At 48.1% G+C, this 20,732-nt stretch overlaps 1 protein-coding gene across 4 annotated transcripts in view; it reads left to right on the plus strand.

Moving 5' to 3' along the window:
- Positions 1 to 3,961: 3,961 nt before the first annotated feature.
- LOC138737218 (cullin-9-like) overlaps positions 3,962 to 20,732 on the plus strand; it is a 260,972-nt gene continuing 244,201 nt past the window's right edge. For all 4 annotated transcript variants that reach the window (XM_069887889.1, XM_069887888.1, XM_069887892.1 and 1 more), the window contains exon 1: positions 3,962 to 4,095. The gene's annotated coding sequence lies outside the window, so the exon portion shown is untranslated. The remainder of the gene's footprint in view (positions 4,096 to 20,732) is intronic.

Genomic DNA, 20,732 nt, shown 5'->3' on the forward strand with positions numbered 1-20,732 from the left:
GCTCTAAGCTCGTCTACCTTGTTCACTATGCTTCTTGCATTAAAATATATGCAATTCAAAGAATGACCCTCACATACATTCTCTTTTCTACCTTCTACCCTAATCTCCATCCTACCTTTGTTATCATTTTTATTCTTATCTAGGTGGCCATGCTCCGTTGACTCTGCTCTCACACTCTGTTCCCCACCCCCCTGCCAAACTAGTTTAAACCTTCCCCCACAGCTCTAGCAAATTTGCTTGCCAGCACATTGGTCCCCCTCCAGTTCAAGTGGAGTCCATCCCTTTTGTACAGGTCCGACCTTCCCCAGAAGAGATCCCAATGATCCAGAAATCTTATCCCTTGCCCCCTGCACCATCTCTTTAGCCACGCATTCATCCTCCACATCCTCCTATTTCTACCCTCACTAGCTCGTGGCACGGGCAGCAATCCAGAGATTACTACCTTGGAGGTCCTGTTTTTTAACTTCCTACCTAATTCTACATAATCCTGTTTCAGGACCTCATCCCCACTTGTAGCTAAGTCATTGGTCCCCACATGGACCACGACTTCTGGCTGTTCTCCTTCCCCTTGCAGAAAGCTATGTACTTGATCAGAGATATCCCTGACCCTGGCACCAGGGAGGCAACAGACCAACCTGGATCCCCGATCTCGTCCCACAAACCTTCTATCTGTCCCTCTGACTAACGAGTCCCCAACTACAAGTGTCCTGTTCTTATCCCTCCTTCCCCTCTAAACCTCAGGGGCAGCCCCCGTGCCAGAGACCTGACCCCCACTACTCGTCCCTGATAGGCTGTTCTTCCCAGCAGTATCCAATGCCGAATACATGTTGCTGAGTGGCACTTCCACAGGGGTACTCTGCACTGGCTCTGTCCCTCCTTTCCTCACAGTCACCCAATTCTCTGACTCTTGCCTTCTAGGGTTGACTGTCTCCCTGTAACTCCTCTCTATCACTGCCTCTGCTTCCCTTATGATCCTCAGTTCATCCAACTGCAGCTCAAGCTCCTTAACATGGTCACTCATTATATGCAATTGGATGCACCTTTTGCAGGTGTAGTCGTCAGGAACAGAAACACAATGTCTAAATATTTTTAAAAATTAGAAAAAAACAAATGACAAAAGAATGATGTCTCTTGAACAGTGGGAATCAACATTAATTAATAAGATTCACAATAAATAATAATTAACACAAAGTTTAGAATTTCATGCAAACACTCCTTGAAGAAAAAAATCTAAAGGGAAAGTGACCGAGTAAGATAGAAGAGGCTTAAAATGTTGCCTAAAAGTGGATAGGGATGCAGGTCCCACATGGGCAAATGTGATTAGTGCAGAAGGCATCATGGTCAGCCTGGGTGAGGTGGCCTGAACGAGCCTGCTTTTGTGTTGTACAATTCTGAGGATTGGAAAATGTCCGAATTCTGTAAAGGAGTGATAAAGAGAGTTAAAGCAGAACATAAATGCCATGAACAGGGACTGTGCATTTCTTTCAATATGTGAAAAAAAAGAAGCTAAATTTATCTGCTCTTTCAGCTGATAAAATGGACAATGCAAATCACAAGTTAACCATAGAAACAGGATGGCCAGATTAGTTTGCCAAGAAATATTTAAAAGAGCCTCACCAACAGCATTAGAGAGACACGTAAACAGATGGGTTAAGTTTAACACAAAATTTATTAACAATAGTAGAATTACCTTGATAAACTTACACCCAAACATAAGCCTTTACAGATATTTATAAGGTATATGTGGAAAAAACCCAGACCATCACAGTCCAGCCTCAAAATCAAACTCCCAAAACAAAACCTCAAGTCAGTTATGTCAAGCCTGTCAACCAAAGAGGAACAGCTCAGAGTCTGGTCTCCAGGCTTGGAATTCTTGGTTTGGTTGCACACTGGTATTTTAGTTGGACGTGGAGACAGATGGTCGTGATCACTGGAGACTTCTGACTTTCCTGTGTTTTGATTGTGGCAACAATCATTTTTGATTTCTTCACACTGGAATCTTCACCCAGTGACCTCCTAGTTACTAAATGAAGTTCACTCCTCTGAAGTCCACTTTAGGGTTAACAAATGACCTTCTGTCACACACTTCTTCCCCTCTCTACACCCTGTCTTAGGTTGTCAAGTGACTTCAGTCACATGAAGTCCTCCTCTTGGATGGGGTCTGGGGAAGTCCAGGTCGGTCACACACTGGGCATCAGAGTGGCACAAACTGCTTAGGACAACAGTGCTGGCACCTGCAAAGTAGCTCAGTCTCCTTTCTTCTACTGAGGCTACTGGGTGAGCACACTGACAGAGAGTTACAGATGGCAGTAGTGGCACCAGTAAACAAAGCAACTCAGCCTTGTTTGCTGAAGCTGCCGGGTGAGCACGCATACATGGACTGGCCATCTGACTGACTGCCCTCCAACCAACCAGTTCAAAACTCAGCACACGGGGCACTTCAACTGCCTCAGCACGTGCCTTCAGCTCTCCTGATTGGTGGAGAGATGTTGACAATAATGGGCGTGCTCTCCACAAGCCCATTGGCTTCCAGCACGTGGCTCTTGCACATCTGACTGCTGTAAGTTTCCCAGCGCTGTTTTAGAGCTTCCCATGCAGCTGTCAGTTTTCCACCACTACTTCATCACTTCACAGCAGCGCACTATCCTCTCCTGCCATTGGTTCAGTCGTGTCACTGGTTCGAAAATAAAACTATCCAGGGTCCATAACACTGCAGAATTCAGGAAAAATGTCTTGTGGACAGATGAGACCAAGATTAACGTGTATCAGAGTGTTGGCAAGAGCAAAGTGTGGAGGCATAAAGGAACTGCCCAAGATCCAAAACGTACCATCTTTGCATCTTGTAATGTAGCCTCTGCATTTCTGTTCATGAAATCTTCTGCAGACAGAGGTCATTTACACTAGTCATTACTTCCTGAAGTGTTTCTGATCTGTCAGAAATACACTGAGGGAATTTTCTTCATTATGATGAGAATTCTTTTGTCATCAGTAGTGATGGACTTCTTTGGAAAACCAGTCCCTTTGCGATTACTGAGCTCACCAGTACGCTCTTTCTCCTTCACAATGTTCCGAACAGTTGAATTTTCAGACTTATAATGGCTTCTTTGACTTTCATTGGCACATACTCACTCTGGTCCTCATTGAAAAATGGCAACTAGACTCCAAAGGTGATCAAAAGCTCAGAAGCAAGCCTAGCTCTCTTATACCTGCACCAATGAAGCAATTAAATATACCCACTGACTCACAAACACCCATGAAGCCAAATGTCCCAAAGATGGTGCCCTGAAATGAGGGGTACATGTATAAAGTGCTGTGATTTCTACATGGTCAAACCAAAATGTATTCCAATGACCCTGAATAAAATCTGGAATGTGCACTTTAATCACATGTGAATCGTTTGATTCCAAATTTAAAATTATGGAGCCCAGGGGCAAATGAATGGAAAAAGTGTCTGAGCCCAAAATTAAGGAGAGCACTAATGACCTCCTGACTTTGGGACCGTGCTCCTTCCCCCACCACCTGCCGACATTTTGCTCAGGCCTTGATGAAGGGCTCAAGCCCAAAATGTTGGATCTGTATCTTGATCTCTGCGACAGGAAGGACCCTGATGGACCTGCTGAGTTCCTGACGCTTCGTGTTTTTACCTCAACCACGGAGTCTGCAGACTTTCCTCGGGGTAGCATGTGATGGCTGAACCAGAATGGCCTCCTCGTGCTGCCAATGCCTGGAGCTCCACGAGCAAAGCCAGAGAGCGAGCATTCGAATGAAACCAACCGGCAGGGCAGCCTCTTTGGGGAGACCTTTCTCCATCCTGGGCACCAGGACTCGCGCCCTGCAGGATTCCCAGCGCTCGCGTTCCGCGGGTCGGCCAGCGAGCGGAGCCCACAGCGCGGGAACCGGAAGTGGCTGGGGCGTCCCGCCTCGCGCCCCGGAGATCCGGGGGGAAGTGACCTCACACAAAGAGCGCGAGACTGCGCCGGGGAGGGACGTCTGGAGGCAGGACCGCGACGGATCAGGCGGCGACGGAGCGGCCTGGGACCCCGGGAGCGGTGGCAACACCGGGCTGAGGAGATCGGGAGAGACGAGGGCGGGCAGGTAAAGGAATGGAGATCGGAAGGGATGGGGGTTGAGAGAGGAGAAAGGGGTGGAGGGGGAGGGGAGAAAGGAGGAGGAGAGAGGGATGAGGGAATGGGTGGGGAGAGAGACGGGGTGAGGAGGAGGGGGATGGAGAGGGAGACGGGTGGAGGAGATGGAGACAGGAGCGGAGAGAGAGGGAGACAGGAGGGGGAGAGAGAAGGAGACAGGAGGGGGAGAGAGGGAGACAGGAGGAGGAGAGGGAGAGAGGGAGAGGAGGGGGAGAGAGGGAGAGGAGGGGGAGAGAGAGGGAGGCAGGAGGGGGAGAGAGAGGGAGACAGGAGGGGGAGAGAGAGGGAGGCAGGAGGGGGAGAGAGGGAGACAGGAGGAGGAGAGGGAGACAGGAGGAGGGGGAGAGAGGGAGAGGAGGGGGAGAGAGGGAGAGGAGGGGGAGAGAGAGGGAGACAGGAGGGGGAGAGAGAAGGAGACAGGAGGGGGAGAGAGAAGGAGACAGGAGGGGGAGAGAGGGAGACAGGAGGAGGAGAGGGAGACAGGAGGAGGGGGAGAGAGGGAGAGGAGGGGAGAGAGGGAGAGGAGGGGGAGAGAGAGGGAGACAGGAGGGGGAGAGAGAGGGAGACAGGCGGGGGAGAGAGAGGGAGAGGAGGGGGAGAGAGGGAGAGGAGGGGAGAGAGAGGGAGACAGGAGGGGGAGAGAGAGGGAGACAGGAGGGGGAGAGAGAGGAGACAGAGCGGGAGAGAGAGGGAGACAGGAGGGGGAGAGAGAAGGAGACAGGAGGGGGAGAGAGGGAGACAGGAGGAGGAGAGAGGAGACAGGAGGAGGGGGAGAGAGGGAGAGGAGGGGGAGAGAGGGAGAGGAGGGGGAGAGAGGGAGAGGAGGGGGAGAGAGAGGGAGACAGGAGGGGGAGAGAGAGGGAGACAGGAGGGGGAGAGAGAGGGAGACAGGAGGGGGAGAGAGAGGGAGACAGGAGGGGGAGAGAGAGGGAGACAGGAGGGGGAGAGAGAGGGAGACAGGAGGGGGAGAGAGAAGGAGACAGGAGGGGGAGAGAGGAGACAGGAGGAGGAGAGAGGGAGACAGGAGGAGGGGGAGAGAGGGAGAGGAGGGGGAGAGAGGAAGAGGAGGGGAGAGAGAGAGGGAGACAGGAGGGGGAGAGAGAGGGAGACAGGAGGGGGAGAGAGAGGGAGACAGGAGGGGGAGAGAGAGGGAGAGAGAGGGAGACAGGAGGGGGAGAGAGAGGGAGACAGGAGGGGGAGAGAGAGGGAGACAGGAGGGGGAGAGAGAGGGAGACAGGAGGGGAGAGAGGGAGACAGGAGGGGGAGAGAGAGGGAGACAGGAGGGGGAGAGAGAGGGAGACAGGAGGGGGAGAGAGAGGGAGACAGGAGGGGGAGAGAGAGGGAGACAGGAGGGGGAGAGAGAGGGAGACAGGAGGGGGAGAGAGAGGGAGACAGGAGGGGGGGAGAGAGGGAGACAGGAGGGGGGGAGAGAGGGAGACAGGAGGGGGGAAGAGAGGGAGACAGGAGGGGGGGAGAGAGAGGGAGACAGGAGGGGGAGAGAGAGGGAGACAGGAGGGGGAGAGAGAGGGAGACAGGAGGGGGAGAGAGAGGGAGACAGGAGGGGGGAGAGAGAGGGAGACAGGAGGGGGAGAGAGAGGGAGACAGGAGGGGGAGAGAGAGGGAGACAGGAGGGGGAGAGAGAGGGAGACAGGAGGGGGAGAGAGAGGGAGACAGGAGGGGGAGAGAGAGGGAGACAGGAGGGGGAGAGAGAGGGAGACAGGAGGGGGAGAGAGAGGGAGACAGGAGGGGGAGAGAGAGGGAGACAGGAGGGGGAGAGAGAGGGAGACAGGAGGGGGGAGAGAGAGGGAGACGAGGGGGAGGAGCGAGGGAGACGAGGGGAGGAGCGAGGGAGACGAGGGGAGGAGCGAGGGAGACGAGGGGGAGGAGCGAGGAGACGAGGGGGAGGAGCGAGGGAGACGAGGGGAGGAGCGAGGGAGACGAGGGGGAGGAGCGAGGGAGACGAGGGGGAGGAGCGAGGGAGACGAGGGGGAGGAGCGAGGGAGGCGAGGGGGAGGAGCGAGGGAGGCGAGGGGGAGGAGCGAGGGAGGCTGAGGGGGAGGAGCGAGGGAGGGGAGGGGGAGGAGCGAGGGAGGCGAGGGGGAGGAGCGAGGAGGCGAGGGGGAGGAGCGAGGGAGGCGAGGGGAGGAGCGAGGGAGGCGAGGGGGAGGAGCGAGGGAGGCGAGGGGGAGGAGCGAGGGAGGCGAGGGGGAGGAGCGAGGGAAGGCGAGGGAGGAGGAGGAGCGAGGAGGCGAGGGGGAGGAGCGAGGGAGGCGAGGGGGAGGAGCGAGGGAGGCGAGGGGGAGGAGCGAGGGAGGCGAGGGGGAGGAGCGAGGGAGGCGAGGGGGAGGAGCGAGGGAGGCGAGGGGAGGAGCGAGGGAGGCGAGGGGGAGGAGCGAGGGAGGCGAGGGGGAGGAGCGAGGGAGGCGAGGGGAGGAGCGAGGGAGGCGAGGGGGAGGAGCGAGGGAGGCTGAGGGGGAGGAGCGAGGAGGCGAGGGGGAGGAGCGAGGAGGCGAGGGGAGGAGCGAGGGAGGCGAGGGGAGGAGCGAGGGAGGCGAGGGGGAGGAGCGAGGGAGGCGAGGGGGAGGAGCGAGGGAGGCGAGGGGAGGAGCGAGGGAGGCGAGGGGGAGGAGCGAGGGAGGCGAGGGGGGAGGAGCGAGGGAGGCGAGGGGGAGGAGCGAGGGAGGCGAGGGGGAGGAGCGAGGGAGGCGAGGGGGAGGAGCGAGGGAGGCGAGGGAGGAGCGAGGAGCAGGGGAGGAGCGAGGAGGCGAGGGGGGAGGAGCGAGGGAGGCGAGGGGGAGGAGCGAGGGAGGCGAGGGGGAGGAGCGAGGGAGGCGAGGGGGAGGAGCGAGGGAGGCGAGGGGAGGAGCGAGGGAGGCGAGGGGGAGGAGCGAGGGAGGCGAGGGGGAGGAGCGAGGGAGGCGAGGGGGAGGAGCGAGGGAGGCGAGGGGGAGGAGCGAGGGAGGCGAGGGGGGCGAGGAGGGCGAGGGAGGCGAGGGGGAGGAGCGAGGGAGGCGAGGGGGAGGGGCGAGGGAGGCGAGGGGGAGGGGCGAGGGAGGCGAGGGGGAGGGGCGAGGGAGGCGAGGGGGAGGGGCGAGGGAGGCGAGGGAGGGGAGGGGCGAGGGAGGCGAGGGAGGGGCGAGGGGGGCGAGGGGGGGCGAGGGAGCGGGGGGCGAGGGGGCGGAGCGAGGGGGGCGAGGGGGAGGAGCGAGGGGGGGCGAGGGGAGGAGCGAGGGGGGCGAGGGGAGGAGCGAGGGGGGCGAGGGGGGAGGAGCGAGGGGGGCGAGGGGGAGGAGCGAGGGGGGCGAGGGGAGGAGCGAGGGGGCGAGGGGGAGGAGCGAGGGGGGCGAGGGGGAGGAGCGAGGGGGGCGAGGGGGAGGAGCGAGGGGGGCGAGGGGGAGTGAGCGAGGGAGGCGAGGGGGCGAGGGAGGAGCGAGGGAGGCGAGGGGGAGGAGCGAGGGAGGCGAGGGGGAGGAGCGAGGGAGGCGAGGGGAGGAGCGAGGGAGGCGAGGGGAGGAGCGAGGGAGGCGAGGGGGAGGAGCGAGGGAGGCGAGGGGGAGGAGCGAGGGAGGCTGAGGGGGAGGAGCGAGGGAGGCGAGGGGGAGGAGCGAGGGAGGCGAGGGGGAGGAGCGAGGGAGGCGAGGGGGAGGAGCGAGGGAGGCGAGGGGGAGGAGCGAGGGAGGCGAGGGGGAGGAGCGAGGGAGGCGAGGGGGAGGAGCGAGGGAGGCGAGGGGGAGAGCGAGGGAGGCGAGGGGGAGGAGCGAGGGAGGCGAGGGGGAGGAGCGAGGGAGGCGAGGGGGAGGAGCGAGGGAGGGAGGGGGGAGGAGCGAGGGAGGCGAGGGGGGAGGAGCGAGGGAGGCGAGGGGGAGGAGCGAGGGAGGCGAGGGGGAGGAGCGAGGGAGGCGAGGGGGAGGAGCGAGGGAGGCGAGGGGAGGAGCGAGGAGGCGAGGGAGGAGCGAGGGAGGCGAGGGGGAGGAGCGAGGGAGGCGAGGGGGAGGAGCGAGGAGGCTGGGGAGGAGCGAGGAGGCGAGGGGGAGGAGCGAGGGAGGCGAGGGGGAGGAGCGAGGGAGGCGAGGGGGAGGAGCGAGGGAGGCGAGGGGAGGAGCGAGGGAGGCGAGGGGGAGGAGACGGGATGGTGTGGGGTTAAAAGACAACAGGGAGAGAGGGAAAAGGAGGGGAAAAGAGTGTGAGGACCAGGGGGTGGAGGGAAGGCAGGAGAGGAAGGGAGGGAGGGGAGGAGAAGTTGTTGGAGGGGGAAGTGGGAGGGGTGTGGGTAAGGAGGAATGGACTGAGAAGGTGTAGTGAGGCAGAATGGGAATGTTCACAGACCTCATGTTTGTGCCTGAGTGAAGGGCAGGTTTGGTAGGATTTGTGCACATTGGGGGAATTTGTGGCTCTGGTCAGGAAAAAGAATACATAGGTCATGGATAGGAATCAAGGGAATTCCTTGACTATAAGTGATGTAGGTGTTCACATGAGAGAATTAGGACAAAAAGGGGCTGAAATGTCTTTTTCTGGATTACATAATGGAGAATCTAAAATATATTCTGAGTAAAAGGGTAACTGGAGAGAGAATAAGGATCAATGTGTTATTCTACATGTGAAGCTACAGGAGGTGGGTATGGTCTGAGAAAAACATTTGTCTGATGAAGTTACAGTGGAGAAAGTTGTGGAAGCGAGGGAATTCAGGGAACAGAATAATGATGAAATATATCCAAATTACTAAAAGGAGGTGCTGAATGTCTTAAAGCAGAAAATTGGATAAATTCCCCAGGAGATGAACATGTGTATCCTTGGACATTGTGGGAAGCTAGGGAATAAATTTCTGGTGCCCTGGCAGTGATTTGTGTTACTGGCACCCATGGGGAAGTACTGGAAGACTGGAGGATGGCTAATGTTGTGTCTAATTAAAAACACAAAGCTGGAGAAGATGAACTAAGATCTGTAAGGACAAGCCAGGGAACTACATGCCTAACATCAGTGGTGGGATATTTGATGGAAGGGTTTCTGAAAGATAAGATTTATCTGCATTTGAAAAGGCAAAAACTGAATTAGAGACTGTGTGTGTTTTATTGTCTCATGATTGAATTGAAGTGTATTGTGAAAATTTCTGGTTGCATCATTATGGGAAGGAGGTTTTCCTTTCTGTGAACATGGGTGTCTGAGGCCAAACCTTGTAAAAATGTACAAAATCATGAGTGGCATTGAATGGTCACAGTCTTTTTCCCTGGTTAGGGGATGGATATTTGGTGAGTGGAAAAATTTAAATGAGGCCTGAAGGGCATATTCTTGCATGGAGAGTGATGGGTATGTGGAATAGTCTGCCATGAATAGTGGAGGAACCAAGTACAAGTGGCAGAGGTGGATGTGATTGTAATGTTTAAAAGGTATGTGGGTAGGAAAAGTTTTGCAGTGCAAGTAGAAAATTCCAGTAAATAGGATTTGCTTGGATTGGCACGGAGAGATTGAGCCAAAGGATCTATTTTGTTCTCTCAGGTCTGTCTTGTTCCTGTCCAACTTATTTTGTTGGCATGGTGCATCTCTCCATATACATTGACTCTTACTTCTCAGGATTGAATTCCATTTGCAATATTTTGCACAACTTTGGGAGGTCAAATTTAAGGGAGAATCGGGACAGTTAATGTGCAGAAGGATCTGGGGTCCAGCCCCCTAACTCAACTGAAAGTGGCTATGCAAGAAGATGGAGTGATAAAGAAGAGGTGTTGTATGCTTGCCTTTATTGGGCAGGGTAGGGCATTAAGTACACAAATAAGGAAGTTGTGTTGAAACTGTTTAAAACTTTGGTTAGGCCTCACTTGGAATTCTATGCAATTCAGATCGAACCATTAGAGGAATGACGTTCAGGCTTTTGGAAAGGGTACACAAAAGGTTTACCAGAATGTGATCTGGCTCAGAGCATATGAGTTATGGGGAGAGGTTGGACAAAGTTGGGTTTTCTCTGGGTGGTCAGAGGCTGAAGGGCAGTCAGACTCCCCATGGTAAAAGTGTCACATGCTGGAGGGCATTCATTTAAAATGAGAGGGAGATTCTTTACATGGTAGTGGATGCCTGGAACAGTCTTTTATTTTAAACTTTATTTATTCGTTCAAAATACAGATAAGTAACATATATAACAATAAACTAAACATGAACGATATATTTTATATATATAAAAGAAAAAAAGAGAAAAAAAAGGACCCCCCCCCTTTTTCAGCCAACTCCTAAGGAGAGCCATAAAGAAAAAAAAAGAAAAATTAGGCACACATATTAAGATCTAATCAATGTAAATCAAAATGTAAATAAAAAAAATTATAGTTATCACGCGAAACATACATATGTGATTTTTTTCCATTATTAAACAATATTTCATCTCATTATGCCCTATTAACATCAATCATATTCGTATCTTTCCATGTACTAACAATACATTTTTTTGCTACAGATAATGCTAAATATACAAAAGCAAGTTGAAATTTATCTAATCCCAGATCTTTCAAAGGTTGCAAACTATCCAATAAAAATACTGTTGGATCTAAAAGTATCTTAATCTTATACAGGTATTCCAGAAACAATTGTACTTTCTTCCAAAAAGATTGTATATATGTACATGACCAAACCGTTTGAAAAAAAAGTTTCAACAGCGTTACCACATCTAAAACACAAATCTGATTCATGAAAACCATATTAAAAAAGCGACATCAATTTTTCTTTTTCTTAATATACGCCAAAAGGCGTTTACGCTTAATTTGTGTGTTTAAACCTCGAACATTAAAAGTAGCAAACCTCAACTTTGACATATCCACTAATATTACTAAGAACTAATAATATCTATATATAAAACCTCAAAGTAAAGTAAATAGGCCCTCCAATAGGATAAAAAGAAACCACAAATTAAAGTCTAAATAAAATAAAAAATAAAAAAAATAGAAAAAAAGATAAAGTAAAAAAAAAACCCCAAAAAATTCCAAAAGGTAGTAATTCCTAAACCAAACTTGGGTGTGGGTCACCCACCAGTGGCTGATGACTAATAGAACACAGAGCAAATCTCTCCCTTCCTAGCCAAACAAAAAAATAACAACAAGATATCATAATGACATAAAAATAAAGTAAGAATAAGTAAGTTCTTCTATTCATCCAAGAGATTCCAAACTGGACGACCCCATTTCAGGGGAAATTAGACTCTTTCCATTCCCATTTCTCCCATTTCTTCCATTTCCAGAAAAACCAGATTTTTCTTTAGGAGACATTGGTGGGCTAAGTCTTGGTCCTCGTACATCTGGCAACGAATCAGCAAAAATCATTGCTTCAAGCTCATTCTCAAAAAACCGAGATTGGAAATCTCCACAAAACACCTTCAACACTGCCGGATAACAAAAAGTAGACTTATAACCTTTATGCCACAGAACTTCTTTAACTGGATAAAATCGACGCCGACGCTGAATAACCTCTTGACTCAAATCTTTCTTTTCTTTTTTATCTTTGGCTTGGCTTCGCGGACGAAGATTTATGGAGGGGGTAAAAAGTCCACGTCAGCTGCAGGCTCGTTTGTGGCTGACCAGTCCGATGCGGGACAGGCAGACACGATTGCAGCGGTTGCAAGGGAAAATTGGTTGGTTGGGGTTGGGTGTTGGGTTTTTCCTCCTTTGCCTTTTGTCAGTGAGGTGGGCTCTGCGGTCTTCTTCAAAGGAGGCTGCTGCCCGCCAAACTGTGAGGCGCCAAGATGCACGGTTTGAGGCGTTATCAGCCCACTGGCGGTGGTCAATGTGGCAGGCACCAAGAGATTTCTTTAGGCAGTCCTTGTACCTTTTCTTTGGTGCACCTCTGTCACGGTGGCCAGTGGAGAGCTCGCCATATAATACGATCTTGGGAAGGCGATGGTCCTCCATTCTGGAGACGTGACCCATCCAGCGCAGCTGGATCTTCAGCAGCGTGGACTCGATGCTGTCGACCTCTGCCATCTCGAGTACCTCGACGTTAGGGGTGTGAGCGCTCCAATGGATGTTGAGGATGGAGCGGAGACAACGCTGGTGGAAGCGTTCTAGGAGCCGTAGGTGGTGCCGGTAGAGGACCCATGATTCGGAGCCGAACAGGAGTGTGGGTATGACAACGGCTCTGTATACGCTTATCTTTGTGAGGTTTTTCAGTTGGTTGTTTTTCCAGACTCTTTTGTGTAGTCTTCCAAAGGCGCTATTTGCCTTGGCGAGTCTGTTGTCTATCTCATTGTCGATCCTTGCATCTGATGAAATGGTGCAGCCGAGATAGGTAAACTGGTTGACCGTTTTGAGTTTTGTGTGCCCGATGGAGATGTGGGGGGGCTGGTAGTCATGGTGGGGAGCTGGCTGATGGAGGACCTCAGTTTTCTTCAGGCTGACTTCCAGGCCAAACATTTTGGCAGTTTCCGCAAAGCAGGACGTCAAGCGCTGAAGAGCTGGCTCTGAATGGGCAACTAAAGCGGCATCATCTGCAAAGAGTAGTTCACGGACAAGTTTCTCTTGTGTCTTGGTGTGAGCTTGCAGGCGCCTCAGATTGAAGAGACTGCCATCCGTGCGGTACCGGATGTAAACAGCGTCTTCATTGTTGGGGTCTTTCATGGCTTGGTTCAGCATCATGCTGAAGAAGATTGAAAAGAGGGTTGGTGCGAGAACACAGCCTTGCTTCACGCCATTGTTAATGGAGAAGGGTTCAGAGAGCTCATTGCTGTATCTGACCCGACCTTGTTGGTTTTCGTGCAGTTGGATAATCATGTTGAGGAACTTTGGGGGACATCCGATGCGCTCTAGTATTTGCCAAAGCCCTTTCCTGCTCACGGTGTCGATTGACTCAAATAGGGATTAAAAAAAACTCTACTATTCTGAATCATTAACGGAGTTTGTCATTGTCTCGCATTTTGCACTGCAAGACGAAGTATTGTTTCTCTGTCCAAATAATTCAAGCATCGAATTATCACGGGTCTCGGTGTTTGATCAGGCGGAGGCCTTCTTCTGAAGGCTCTATGAGCTCTTTCCAATACCAAGCCTCCAGAGAAAAATTCTTGTCTCAATATTTGTGGGATCCAGTCTGTAAAAAAACGAAGAGGATCTTGATCTTCCATACCTTCCTGTAAACCAACAATCATCACATTGTTCCTTCTACTTTGATTTTCCAAATAATCTACTTTTCTCTCCAACTCCTTTTCATATTCTTGCAATTCTTTAATGGATTTTTCCACCTCATCACTTTTTCTGTATTAGAGTCCACTTGCTGTTTACATTCCAAAAAAGCAGACTGAAATTTTTAAAAATCTTAAATACTTCCATTTGTGTATTAACTGTAATGAATTCTGACCTCATACTATCTTTCATCTGAGCTAACTCTTGCAATATCGGCTGAGTATCGGTACTTAACAGGTTAACTTGTAGTTCAGAAAGACCCGACCCTGTTTTCTTTAACATAGTGTTAGAACCAGATTACTGCAACTCCTGCTGCAGCTCAACAGCAGGCATTTTAACAGTTTTACTGTGTGTTTGAACTCCCAACGACAACACCCCGACTTCCTCAGGGGGTTGATGCTGGTCTCCCCTCACAACTCGCTGTTGTTTCAAGAACTTGCGGATAAGATCAAGCTCTTCAAGTTTGAAGTACTGCCTGAGTGGTTTCAAACAATGGATTCATTTTTCTGCGAGCTCCCTCTGCCGTTGGCAGACTGCCAGAATCAGGATCCACTTCTTGGAAACACGCACTTTCCTCCTGAGAACGAATAATTGCAGAGATATCCTTCTCCTGGTGAGCAGTAATCATTTTTTTTTCAGCTGCAGTTTTTCCAGGCCCTAAATCTTCAATACTCCGAAAATGTAGTTTCTTCTGTACTTGAGGTTTAATCTTTTTGCCATTAGTGGCCATAACAACTCCTTAATACTTTAAACTAAGTTTTTAAAAAGTTTAAACTTAAAAACAAAAAGTTAAAGATGGGTTCTTAGAAGTCTGGCCAGAGAGGTCGAGATTACACGTCTGGGCTCTACACCATCTTGCCATGCCCCCACCAGTCTTTCAGGAATAGTGGTGGAACCAGGTACAGTTGAGTAAGAGTTTGATTCAGACATCATTTGGCACAGATGAATGGGCTGAAGGGCTTGTTCCTGTGCTGTTCTATGTAACCAAAATACCAGCAATAATGTTCTGCAAAGTAAAACCATCCACTTTCAAGGGCTGCCGCACATCCAATTTTTGCTTCATCCCCTTTGAAAGAAATTTTAACTCGAGTTAAAATTCAGTAATTACGAAACTCTTTAAAATCACTAAAGATATAACAATTCACTATATATATATAAAACACGTTATAATAAAGTAACAATGTTGAGAGCATTTTTATAAGTGAACAATTTTAACATCTTGGCAAACAATCTGCCATAACATTTGAAACTCTGATATGAATAATCTGCAGATTATATTCTTGTAATATCAAACTCCAGTTTAACAATCTTCTGTTCTTGTTCTTCATTTTATTCAAAACACCAGAGGATTGTGGTCAGTAAATATCACAATTGGTTCCTGAGAGGTACCGAGATGTACATCAAAATTCTGCAGAACAAACATGATAGACAACAGTTCTTTTTCAATAGTGGAATAATTCCTTTGATGAACATTGAATTGTTTTGAAAAGTAGGCAACTGGATGGTAAATTTCATTGTTTTTGCAATAAAACTGCACCTGCTGCTCCCTCACTAGCATCCACTGCTATAGAAAAAGGTTTATCAAAATCAGGAGATTTTAACACAGGGTAATGGCATAGTATATCATTTAAATTTTCTAAAGCTATCTGACACTCCTTAGTCCACACAAATTTCTCCCCTTTCTTCAAAAGATAGGTTAAAGGAAGAGTAACCTCAGCAAAATTCCTGCAAAACTTCCTATAATGCTCTCTACTTATTAATCCTGCAGTTGCTGTAAACTTTCTCACTGCTTTTTGGGAATAGGAAACTCAGAAATTGTATTCACCTTTGCTTGAATAGGTGCAACTTTGCCATGACCAACTACGTGACTCAAGTACGTTACAGTGGCTTTTGCAAATTCACTCTTCACGAAGTTAACATTTAAGTTTGCTTTAGATAATCTTGCAAACAATTTGTCCAATTCCTTCAAATGTTTTTCACAATGTGCTACTATTTGTGATCAAGTCATCAATATAAGCATCTGTATGTGTTAACCCTTGGATTACCAAATTAATCATCCTTTGAAATGTTGCAGGGGCATTTTTCATGCCAAAAGGTAACACATTATGCTCATATAAACCAGATGGAGTAACAAAAGCTGAAATATTCCTTCCTCTCTCAGTTAAAGGCACACACCAGTAACCCTTCAACAAATCTAACTTAGTAAGAAATTTAGCTTTCCCAATTTTATCAATACAGTCATCTATTCGTGGAATAAGATAAGCATCTGTTTTAGTTACTGAATTAACCTTCATGTAATCTGTACAAAACCTAACAGTTCCATCTGGTTTCGGTACCAGAATACAAGGAGAACTCCAATCTGAGTTTGAAGGTCTAATGATATCGTTTCTCAACATATATTCCACCTCCTTATCCATGATTTTCCTTTTCTGAATGTTTATTCTGTATGGGTGTTGTTTAATGGGATTTGCTTCTCCAACATCCACATAGTGATAAGTCACTGCTGTCCTTTTTGGAACGTCAGGAAACAAACTCGTATATTTTAAAATTAATTACTTCAACTGCATCTGTTCTTGTGACTTAAGATGACCTAACTAAAAAAAGAAGAAAAGACGCTGGAAGAGAAAGAAGGCCTTACCTACATGAAGAAACAGGGAGCTGTCGTGGAGAAGAGAGCCCGTTCTCCAAGGTTGATGACGACACCGCAGAGTCGCGAACCCCCCCCCCCCCCGACCGCTGGAATGCAAAAACAAAAGCGCACAAATGCTCATGTGCGAGGAGTCACGCATGTGCAGTGCGTGCACTAAGGAAAAGGAGAACACCGACGGGAGGGGGCCCAGCTGAGGAGCGGGCAAACGCAGCGCAACCAGCTGAGGGATGCCCGACACCAGGGCTCTCAGCTGGAAGAAGAGGAAAGTGACAGGAAAGGGAGTGATAGGAAAGAGGAGCAGCAACAAAAGGCCCAACAGACGAGTAGCCCAGAAGAAGAGGACCAACAGCAAGAAGCCAAGCAAGAAGAAGCCCAGCAAAGTGAGGCAAGCAACTCCACAAGAAAGTGAGAAGAGACACAGATACAAGGAAGAGAAGTAGAAGACACAAACGCAGGTACAGACACAGAAGAAGAGGAAGAAGACCAAGATCTGCACAGAGAAATAGAAGGTAAAACAGATAGACAGAATATAGATAAAGTTTTTTTTCAAGAACAAATGAGAGCACTAAAAGAATGGTTGACATTAGAATTTAGTGAAATGAAAAGAAAAATGAAAAGTACAGAAGAAAAAGTGAGTAGAATAGAGCAGGTCATGACAGAAATAGGGAAAAGATTAGAAAATGTGGAAGAACGAGAAATGGCTGTAGAAATGGAAGTGAACGACAAGAAGAAAATTGGAAGAAAGTGATTAAAAAGTTAGAGACACAAGAGTTGTTCGCTCAGAAAATTGATATGTTGGAAAATTATAGTAGGTGAAACAACAAAAAGATAGTGGGCCTGAAGGAAAATGAAGAAGGCACAGATATGAAAGAATTTATAAAAGAATGGATCCCAAAGGTCATGGGAATGACAGAAATACAGAAGGAATGTAAATAGAAAGGGCACACAGAACACAGCAAAAATCAAGATCCTTTTTAGTAAAATTTTTGAGATACATGACAAGAGAAAATATACTGGAGTGGGCAAGGAATAAAATTAGAGAAGACAAAAAAACCATTGGAATACAAGGGTCAAAAAATATTTTTTTACCCAGACATAAGTTTTGAACTCTTGAAGAAGAGGAAGGAGTTTAATACAGCAAAATCGATCCTATGGAAAAAAGTTATATATTTATGTTAAGATATCCAGCTGTGCTTAAAATAGTTATCCCAGGGCAGCAAAACAGACTGTTTTCGGATCTGGAGGAAGCACGAGAATTTGCAGAACGCCTGCTGGACAGGAGAGATGAAGAGATGTAACAAGAATGAAAAATAACAATAAAATACATATAAAGATGTAAAAATGTTGTATGTAAGAACTAAAGAAGGGAAATAAAAGGGAAGTAAGGGGAAAAAAAGATGACCTAACTTTTCCTCCAAATTTTCCAAAATTGCTGAGTTAAACATAGGTACAGGAATCATGGTTTAAGGTTACCGTCACAAGATTCTGATTTCATAATCTTATGATCCATTACTTCCTTAACCTGTCAACAACTAACACCTCTGATACAGATTGTTCTTCACTACCATTATCCTCATAATAAGGTTTCAACAATTCACCCTTTAAGTAATGACCACAAGACATTTCTTTAATCTCCTGTTCATTTACTGTTTTGTCTGTTAAGTCAACAAGACCTGTATCTGCTCTCTGCAGCCGAATTAACTTTTTTCTTGACAAAGAGAAATCCTTACTCACAATTACCCTGCTCTTTCAAAACCATTTCAGAAGCACTGGGCAAATCTCTGTCAACTGGATCTTCTTCATTACTCAATAATTTCTTAGACACCGACCTGGTTACTGCACACGCAGGATATTCCTTCCAAGGGCTACCTATTAATCTCTAAACTGAACCAACTTTATCCTCTGCCAAATCATTCCCTAATAAAAATGAGACCCCCTGCATGGGTGACTTTGATTTTACTCCTACCACAAAAGGTCCTTTAACAAACTCTGAATTTAGTACTATATTGTGAAGAGATATCGACCCCACCTCACCTCCAGCACCTTTAATCAAAAGTTGTCTCTCCTGTGTCAATCCTTTGATTTAGAGATAAAACACCTTGTACCAACAATGACTGTGCAGGATCAGTATCTCTAAGAATAACTGGAAACTGATTCTCCCTCCTTTACTGAAACAAAATGCTCTGAAACAAAAGTTTGAAAACATCCATGACACCCTTATCAGGTTTGGAACATCTACTCTGCCTAAATTCAACTGCCTGAATACATGCTTCTGGTAAAACCTTCTTTTCTCTTTTGTTTTTCAATACTAGACAATTGGCAATAACATGACCAGGTTTCTTACAAAAATGACATACAAATCCAGAAATTCTGTCTTTTCCAACCTTCTCTCCAGATTTAATTTCAGACTTACTATCCTGCTCCATATGAACAGTTCTGTTCCACATGAACTTTCTGAGATGTATTTTTGTGAATCAGAGCAAATTTGTCTGCTAATCTAGCTGTTTGTCAGCTCGTCCCCATTTCTCTCTCATCCAGGTATAACTTGACCGTTTTGAGTTTTGTGTGCCCGATGGAGATGTGGGGGGGCTGGTAGTCATGGTGGGGAGCTGGCTGATGGAGGACCTCAGTTTTCTTCAGGCTGACTTCCAGGCCAAACATTTTGGCAGTTTCCGCAAAGCAGGACGTCAAGCGCTGAAGAGCTGGTTCTGAATGGGCAACTAAAGCGGCATCATCTGCAAAGAGTAGTTCACGGACAAATGGCTGCACCATTTCATCATTTCATCAGATGCAAGGATCGACAATGAGATAGACTACAGACTCGCCAAGGCAAATAGCGCCTTTGGAAGACTACACAAAAGAGTCTGGAAAAACAACCAACTGAAAAACCTCACAAAGATAAGCGTATACAGAGCCGTTGTCATACCCACACTCCTGTTCGGCTCCGAATCATGGGTCCTCTACCGGCACCACCTACGGCTCCTAGAACGCTTCCACCAGCGTTGTCTCCGCTCCATCCTCAACATCCATTGGAGCGCTTACACCCCTAACGTCGAAGTACTCGAGATGGCAGAGGTCGACAGCATCGAGTCCACGCTGCTGAAGATCCAGCTGCGCTGGATGGGTCACGTCTCCAGAATGGAGGACCATCGCCTTCCCAAGATCGTGTTATATGGCGAGCTCTCCACTGGCCACCGTGACAGAGGTGCACCAAAGAAAAGGTACAAGGACTGCCTAAAGAAATCTCTTGGTGCCTGCCACATTGACCACCGCCAGTGGGCTGATAACGCCTCAAACCGTGCATCTTGGCGCCTCACAGTTTGGCGGGCAGCAACCTCCTTTGAAGAAGACCGCAGAGCCCACCTCACTGACAAAAGGCAAAGGAGGAAAAACCCAACACCCAACCCCAACCAACAAATTTTCCCTTGCAACCGCTGCAATCGTGTCTGCCTGTCCCACATCGGACTTGTCAGCCACAAACGAGCCTGCAGCTGACGTGGACTTTTTACCCCCTCCATAAATCTTCGTCCGCGAAGCCAAGCCAAAGAGAAGAAGAAAAGAGGTATAACTTAATCTCTTTTGGGACACCTTTTAATTTCCTCAATTAGCATCTCAATCTCTCAAAATCATTATTTATTCCTTTTGAGGCTCACCAACGGTCAAACCATACAGATTTCTTCAGAGGAAAATCCATATAAGATTAATTCCATGTTTTAATCAAACTCCTAAATTTTTGTCTATACTCTTCTGGAACCAACTCATAAGCTTTCAATACTGCTTGTTTAACATTATCATAATTTGTCAATTTGCAGTCAAGCTAGCGTATGTAATTTGTGCTTTTCCCTTCAATATTGGAGTATTAAAGACCCCTTTTTTTTGGCCATCTTGAGCTCTCAGCAACCTTTTCAAAAATCTGAAAATGGGTATCTATGTCTCCCTCATTAAAAGGAGGCACTAGATTTACCTCTTGACTTGCCAAAAACCTCTCCCCAGGAGTTACAGCCTCAGTTCCCTTACCTCCCTCCATCTCAATTTTATTCCTCTCTAACTGAAACTGTCTGTCCCTTTCAGTCTTTTCCGTCATATTTTCTCTGTCATTCAGCTGACTAACATATTTCCTCTGTTTTTCAGCTTCCTCTGCCTGATATTTCCTCTGTTTTTCAGCCTCTTCTCTTTGCCTTTCAGCTTGGTCCACCTTATACTGTCTCTGTTTCTCAGCCTCCAACACCTTCTGTTTTCCTCTTTCTTCCACCCTTAATTTCTCCAATTGCAATTCACCAGATCTATTTTCTGGAAAATTATCCAAGTCTTTCTCAACAAATTTACCCTCACCTATATAATATTTCACTGTAATCCTCTGTATTTGTACTTTTCTCATCCAATGCTTAACTTCAGTCAGTTTTAATGCCTTAGAAATAACCATCAGTTAGTTCCTCTTTTCTCTTGCTCTTCAGCTCTGCAGATGATGGTTGTGACAAAAATGTATCAACGTCCATTGCTTCTGTTTTTCACACGCAAGCTTTAAATTAGCTTGGAAATAAAATTCTATTGACTAGTAATCCACAAAACTCGTGTTCAATGAACTGGATGAGCCCCCATAAAATATTATGAGCCCAAAGGACCCCAAAATCCTCTTCTAATTCTACAGCAAACAATAGGAGTTAGTCTTCTGCTCCCATCTGTTTTAGGTAAACAAACCTCTCAATGACCTTTGAGTCAGCACTTTGCAGAGAGGTCAAAAGCCTTGCAAAAAAAAGTCCAAAACAGACAACCTAGCTCTGGTTGTTTTTC

The sequence above is a fragment of the Narcine bancroftii genome, chromosome 6 (genome assembly GCF_036971445.1).
Source record: "Narcine bancroftii isolate sNarBan1 chromosome 6, sNarBan1.hap1, whole genome shotgun sequence".
Taxonomy (NCBI): domain Eukaryota; kingdom Metazoa; phylum Chordata; class Chondrichthyes; order Torpediniformes; family Narcinidae; genus Narcine; species Narcine bancroftii.